The sequence below is a fragment of the Coptis chinensis genome, chromosome 9 (genome assembly GCF_015680905.1).
Source record: "Coptis chinensis isolate HL-2020 chromosome 9, ASM1568090v1, whole genome shotgun sequence".
NCBI lineage: Eukaryota > Viridiplantae > Streptophyta > Magnoliopsida > Ranunculales > Ranunculaceae > Coptis > Coptis chinensis.
In genome coordinates, this window is record NC_141464.1 from 43,584,812 (window position 1) to 43,591,004 (window position 6,193).

At 37.0% G+C, this 6,193-nt stretch overlaps 1 long non-coding RNA gene across 1 annotated transcript; it reads left to right on the forward strand.

Annotated features, from left to right (window-relative positions):
* Nucleotides 1–4,761: 4,761 nt before the first annotated feature.
* Nucleotides 4,762–5,653, forward strand: LOC147476188 (uncharacterized). Its single transcript, XR_015208545.1, has 4 exons — nucleotides 4,762–4,899; nucleotides 5,042–5,131; nucleotides 5,375–5,455; nucleotides 5,542–5,653. It is a non-coding gene; the product is annotated as an uncharacterized LOC147476188 (long non-coding RNA).
* The last annotated feature ends 540 nt before the right edge of the window (nucleotides 5,654–6,193 follow it).

Consider the following 6,193-nt stretch of genomic DNA (forward strand, 5'->3'; position numbering starts at 1 on the left):
GCCACTTGCACTTCATAAACTTTCTTTTGATCTTAATGAATCTTCGGTTTCTCGGACAAGGAGTTAGCCTCAGTGTCCCTGTTGGAGAAATTAATCTGCTGCTTCTTGCAGCTTTAGCTCTGAATCCTTTAACACAGATTCATGTAAGGATTCCAAAATTTCAGAGATTCTTGCAGTGGCCTCCTCAATTATTTTACCTTGTCCCCTACCTGAGTATTGGCAATCTCAAATTTCTTCAATATCTCACTTTCTCTCGACACCGGACACCTTGAGTTCTTCTTCGACGCTCTCTAATATGTCTTGGCTTTGTTTCAGCTTTCATTCCGCAACCACCAAACAAATTCTCAACCTCTGCAAGCTTTTCGCTTGAACTGTTTGACACATCTTCAAACTTTTTCTTTTCTTCAATGGTTACATTCAAGGACTCTGTAAGTTCCTTTTCCTTCTCATTTGTTGCTAGCAATTCAGCTTCAAGGAGTGATGTTTTTTGTTGGAATAGCTCTACTTGCGTTGCAAGTTCAGATGCCTTTCCAGAAAAGTGCTTGTGTTCTTCATCTTTGATCAAGTATTTTGTTGTCTCATTCTGTTGAAGGGTGGTAGACATTATGTTCTCTCGGGAGGACCCATTCAAGAAACCTTGCTACTTGTTTTTGCGTTAGTTCTTTGGAAAGTTGGAAAGCACGATGAAACATTTGTCACTCACTCGCCTCGGAAGGTTTCCCGAGGATCTGGACACCTGCACAAGATCTGCCAAAACAGGTCATGCCATGTATTCACTCAAAGCAGCGATGACGGGGGTAAAGAAGGTTCCTAAAGAGGGTTGGACAATGCAAGATGGAACACCATGGCACGGGAACAATGTCCGAGATCATCCCGAATGATACGTAATTAGGTCATGTATATTATCGGTGTTTCTACTATTCTTAAAACCTTAGTCCTTGCATCATCCGCTTTATCAATGTTATGCAATATGCCCGTTTCCCTCTCTATCTTTTATCTTTTGGTAGGAGACTATAGACTGATCGATATAAAAGATGATGTGAGGTAAAAACAAATAACAAACTATGAAGACTAATTATGTCAAACTAAAAAAGCTTGCATTTGATGGGCAATGTGTGTAGTGTGGTCCGTTAAGTAGTACACTAGTTCAATTTGGTGTTTTGTCTATTTATTGTATTTTTCCCCAGTTTTGTTTGTTTCCAAGTGATAATATCCATTAAAGACCTATTCTTCAATGCCAAAGTTCAAGAGGAAACTAGTAGCATTCCATTTTAGCCCTTTGTATGTAGATGGAACGACACTTTGACTTGAGGCTTTTATCTTTCGGATAGCTCGGGGAATTGCAGGATAGCTCTAGCTGCGAGGCACTAGCCATAAAGATTTTACCATAAGACCATTTATCGTGCCAAAAATTAATACTTGCACCATCAGCAATTATGCATCTTAGAGATTTTGCGATCTATGCACGCCTCTCCCCTGTATTATTATTATTATTATTTTTTTTCGATAAATATCTCCCCTGTATTTGATATGGCTAATGGACTATTGGTGCTTTCTGCTTCTACTTTTGTTGACTTGTATTGGTACTTCTCTGGTTTCCATACAATTAAATTATTAAATAGGTAACATTGCTACATTTTGTTCGAGAACCTTCAATCTTTCTCAGTTGCATGAGCAAATAGTTTCTTCCTCAATTGCATGAAGAATAGTTTGCTAAATCTTTTCCTGTTTATAGCATTGATAGGGAATGATAACGACTCTAGGATGCCAATTTTTTGCTCGGTATTCAAAAGGTTTCTTGATATATATCTTATTATGGGTCGCAGATAACTCCTTTACGCTCGATGGCTATTTTGTGATTATGCTTGCTGCCACCTTATAATTTCACATAGTTAAATATTATATTGATCAGCGATGAACCATAGTGTTTTTAAAATCACTTAGGCTTCCGTTCAATAATTTCGTGGAGGTCGTATGCGTTTATCGAGTAATATCTCCGAATCGAGAAAAACATTTCGTTGAACTTGCGGTAGCCCTGTTTTACCAAGCATTTTGAAACAATTCAGCAAAGACATTAAGGAAAAAGTTTCTGCTGGAAATCTTTTGGAAATGCTCCGAAGTTACTTGGAAATCTCTTGAACTTTGGCATTGAAGAATAGGTCTTTAATGGATATTATCACTCAAGGTGAGAGTCTCAAAGAATCATCTCCAATGCTCCATAATTTCTGAATGTAGATCGTGATCATTATATAAACAACAAGTAAGCTAAGGCACTCGGAGAGGCCATGTGTCGTATGATGGACCCAATTTCAGGGAAGAAGATCTATTACGTGCAATTCCCTCAAAGGTTTGATGGAATTGATCGTAATGGTAGATATTCAAATCGTAACATTGTATTCTTTGATGTGCGTAATCTTTGCTTTCTTCATCCACATTTTGGTGTTTTTGTTTTTCTCCCCGATCTTGTAGAATGGATAACTTGTTTTTTTTGTCACATAAATCAACATGAAAGGGCTTGATGGCATATAGGGACCTATTTATGTTGAAACAGGTTGTGTTTTTTCGGCAAGCTTTGTATGGATTTGATTCCCCACCAAGAAGAAACCCCTGCAAAAGACCTGCAAATCATTGGCCAAAATGGTGCTGCTTTGCTGTGTTGTAGTTCTAGAAAGAAGAACAGGAAAATGTCACCAAAGAAGGAGAGCAGGAAAATGCTCCTTGTTGGGTCTATATGATTCAAACCTGTCACTTCCGTATCGTGACGGTTGTATTGATATGTGGATGCTCACTTCCTTAATTGGCTAGGTGACTGCACCTGGTGTCGTCTTTCATATGTTACTCTTAAGTCTCTAACAGGCTCTTTGGTTTTTTCAGTATATTTATCTTCTTGTTAACAAGTGGTTGCTTTGACATTCTTCCGGATGAGTCCTTCACTTTGAAACATGATGGTCGTGGCTATCCGCCTATGTCAAATCTTTTGGTCCCAAACAAAGAATAACTCTCGTTCTTCATTACCTTCTTGAGTACACCATCTTGATGGGTTAGTTTTAGTACCCCACTCTATATATATACTTGGGGCGTGATGTATATGCATATGGTTTTGTACAAAGTGTGAGTTGGTGAACTTACAAATTGACTTAGGTCTTTGGTTTTGGTGGATATGGTCTCCTCATCGTAGAGATGTCCCCATAAGCTTTCAATTCATTCGGACATTTCTAACCTTGTCAAAAGAGGATCCTATTTTGAGAAATACTGGCTCCTCATATACTTTCAAAAGTTGTTTAAGGTATAGACAACTTTTAAAAAGTTAGAACCGGCCCGTGATGAATGATTTGTTCCAAATATCCTGCTGCGGTTTATCTTGTAGGTGCCCGTTATGCGAAACCCTTTCTGTATAGATCCCATCCTATATGTGTGTATTATTTGTTGCTCATATGTGCATTTTTTTTGTTTCCCTTTTGATTTCAACAGGTTGCATGTTGTCTTTGGGAAGCTTGTGCAAGGCCCGTCGAACATTGAAAAAGATTGAAAGCGCGAGGTTCCAAGCGGGGAACCTGCGTTTTTTGTGAAAAATTGTCAATTGTGGTGAACTTCTTGAAGGTAAGATCTGGCGAGTAGCTGCTTTGGAGAGGGAGTCGGTCGGCAGCTGATAGAGCTTTATTGTTTATCACTAAAGATATAGAGCTTTTCAGTTTCTAGATAATTTGTGGTATAATAGATTTTCTTATGAGTTACAACTGAATGTTTTAGGTCTTTGTCGTAGAAAAGGAAAATCTAAGAAGCCTTCAAGAGGAAGGAGGAGGAAAAGACGAAGATATTCTAGTTCCGAATCGGATAGTTCATCGATTCTAGTTCGAGTTCTCATCATCATCTCTTATGGAATGGTAGTTCTACTTGATCAAATCTTTCAGCTCCCTCTTATATTTTTGATTGTTGGAACTACTGTGTTTTTCCTTGGTCAAGATAAATACTGTGATGTTGAAGGAAATGAGTTACCTCGTCCGGTGCGGTGTATGTTTCTCGTGAGAAAAACCAGCTTTGATCACCATAAGAAAGCGGGGGCAATGCATGCTCGTAAGAATGAGTTTTAAACAAAACTATTTCACCAAGACTAAAAGCATTTTTTTAAAACTTATTTCTTATTTAGCATCGGTGTTATGAAAAGTGCTAAGTGAAATGGTGGAAGGGGTACTTAAGTTGTCTAGGTGGGGCTATGGCGATTTTTTTTCCTACAAAAATGAAGAAATTAAACTTTACTTCTTAAAATGCACAAGAGTTTGTGGTGCCCCCACCCGAAGATAATCTGTTTTCTTTGGACTTTTACCGATAATGTCCGATATTCCGCATCGGGTTTTATAGGTTTTCTGATTCTATATTCTCAATGTGTAATATTCAAGGTGTTATGATTATGGCGCTTATTCCCAAAATATTTTTAGTTGCTTTGCTTTTGTATTTTGGCGGTTGTTTATGATTATGGTTCTTTTTCTTTATAAATATTTTTAGTTAGTTTGTATTTTTGTTTGCAGAATCTCATGTGTGGAAAGAACTTGAGTTCACGATCACAAGGGCCAACTCAGTTTGTGGATCAGATTTTTGCCCATGTGTAACAATTACAGGACGAAATTCTGACAAATGATGTCATGGAAAAATTACTTTTATACAAGCAGATATTTACCATAAGTAGAATTCTGCAAACCAAATTTGTTTCTAGAGTTTTGTTCTTAGGTTAAAATCTGGCATTAAGATGAGTTCAAGGAGGTCATAATAACCTTTTCCTCCCCCGGTTCTCGCACAAGTTCAGCAGGCTAATTTCCTTCCATTATCTCCTTCAAAAGTTGCTGATCCAAGACCTGAACCAGCAAAGTTATCACAGGACGGGGCTATCAGAACTTACACATTGTAAGCTCCACCCAAACTATCTTCCTATTTTAGGTCTCACAGAATATTTCCTCTACTCTTATATGGTTTTGGAATTTAGATTTAAGGCTTCCGCCACGTGCTTGTTGAATTCCTTACTAACTTCAATGAGATAATGCTACAGCCTGTGAGAATGATGGAGGACTTCCTGAGGCTAGCACAGAAAAATACAGCGAAGAATCTAGAAACATGTGGAGTTCTTGCGGGTTCACTGGTAAGCATCACTAGTTTTCTGGTGTAGTGTTTGCTCATTCTTTAATATCATTGGCTCTGAATTACCTTTCAGTTCATTTTTTGGTATTATTTTGTTGGACGACTTGGACTGTTTAGAGATGTTAGAATAATCCTCTTATGTCTCGACTTAATTATTGGTATCAAATTCTTTTTCATATGTGCTGCCTATGTTTTTTTCCCTTCTGGTGGATGCATTTTTGAAATTTGATTGTATGGTTCTGAGGTGTATGTTGGTGGTATTCCACATGATGCTTCTGAGAAGGATCCAAAGGGCTTTTGTGAGTCAGTAGGAGAAGTCACTGAGGTAATGTTTATGGTTTTTATGGTGGTTTTACCTCCCTTCGTTACACCTAAAGATTTAAGATTGACATTTTTGCTATTGCACGTCAGGATGATGAAAGGCAAAGACTCGCGAGAGAATAAGGGTTATGCGTTTGTTACCTTTAGGACTAAAGATTTGGCTGCTAAGGCCATTGAGGATCTGAATAATACTGAATTTCAGGTAATATTGAAAACAAGTAATTGTCTTTTGTAGAACTTCCTTTGTCATTCAGTAACTATATTATGGCGGATGTTAAATGCATTTTATTTTCCTTTTTATAAAATTTGCATTGATTTTCTAGTACAATGTTTCATAATGCAGAAAAAGAAAAAAAGAGTGATTTGTTAGGCTGTGATATGTTCTTGGATTAAATTGATTGCATTAAGCCAGGCTGTGGTAGGTTCTTGGTTGGGTGATTGTGGTTCTCTTTGGCTCATTTCGGTACTGCAGATTAGATTTTGTTGGTATATGTTGGCTCGTTACAATTTTTTGTATATAGTGTAATATTTGTAATTGGAGATGATATTTGTGTGATAAATGTGATTTTAAGATACATTTCATCTTTATTTGATGATAAATGACTACAAAAATGGTATTATATTGGGATGATATTGGCAATTTTGTTTTTTTTTTTAATTATTTTTTTTTTATTATTTTGATAAATGGGACATCACTTTTAAAGTGATTTATAGAGTTATTTCACATCACTTTACAAGTAAT